Genomic DNA, 1,362 nt, shown 5'->3' on the forward strand with positions numbered 1-1,362 from the left:
AGAACGTGCCATTACTTTTATTTGAGGGTTAATTTGAAGAAAACACGAAGATAAGATGTGTGTACGTGGGTGCATGCGTGCGTACTTACTTGTGTGTGTGTGTGTGTGTGTGTGTGTGTGTGTGTGTGTTGTGTGTGTGTGTGTGTGTTTGTTTGTGTGTGTGTGTGTGTGTGTGGGAAAAGTTTGTAAAAACAAAAATGTCGAGTGAATAAACTGTGAGAAACTCCTGTGTCTTGAAATACAAAATACTCTACCTAATTACCTTTTGTGGTAAAATATATGTAATACGCCTCGACATTTCATTGTCGCAGCATATTACATATATTTTAACACAATCAACCACAACAATAGTAACAATCTTATATATTAAAAGGAAAGTTGTCTGTCTGTGTGTTGTGTGAACCACTTCTACATTTTTCAACCGAATTTCACCAAATTTGACATGTATGCTCTCTTTAACTTAGAATGATTTTTCTTATAATTTTTTCCTCGAAATTCCGCGCTCCAAACATAAATAGACTACTCACAATTCGCCTAGGATTTAGCTTGAGCCAGCGAAAAATGTGACACACACCGAGCTGGAAAAAAATCAATACTTTACTTTGTCAGCTGTGGCGAGCTCTTATCGACTGATTGCACAGTACTGCCAGCAATATTCATTTGCGAGTTACGATTTGCTTCTGTTTTCACGCGAGCACTCTTTTTCATATAATTATTCCAACTTAAATTAGCCACTTCAAATCTCTTACCCAAAATTAAAAATCCTTAATTCGGTCCGTTTGATTAACATTTTTGCCAACTACATTTTACAATTTTTTGGGTGCTACGCATTCACCGCTTTTCCCTTAGGACTTTTTTATTGCGTAAACTGATAATTTTCCACCCTGCCTCGACGCAAAAGATCCAATATAGGTCGGCAAACAAATGCTTCAAAGAAAAGTAAACGTATGCGTGCAAATGAATCTGCTGAGGATGCCACCCGGAGGAACTCTCTCAATGCACTTAGGATGGCTTCAGCACGAAGGAGGAAAAGTGAAGAGCAGCGTTGTGATCGGTTAGCACGTATTGCTGTGCAACGAGCCGTCCAGAGCAACGAGCAACGTTCAGCACGCCAAAAAAGAAATGCTTCCTCAGCTGCTGCTGCACGAGCTGCGGAGACTGCAGCACAACGCGCAGATCGACGTACAACCCAGCGAAACAGCAGGTAAACATACTATTTCTCTTTATGTCATATCTTTAGGCTCAACCTTTCCATCTGCTTAACGTGCTCATGTAAGCAGTTATGTGGTAAGGAAAATAAACTCAATTACAACCGTTTTTTTTTTTCTGGTTCGACTTACTGTTCCAATGGAAAACAATGAC

Source organism: Octopus bimaculoides, chromosome 4, assembly GCF_046866305.1.
Source record: "Octopus bimaculoides isolate indiv1 chromosome 4, ASM4686630v1, whole genome shotgun sequence".
Classification (NCBI taxonomy): Eukaryota; Metazoa; Mollusca; class Cephalopoda; order Octopoda; family Octopodidae; genus Octopus; species Octopus bimaculoides.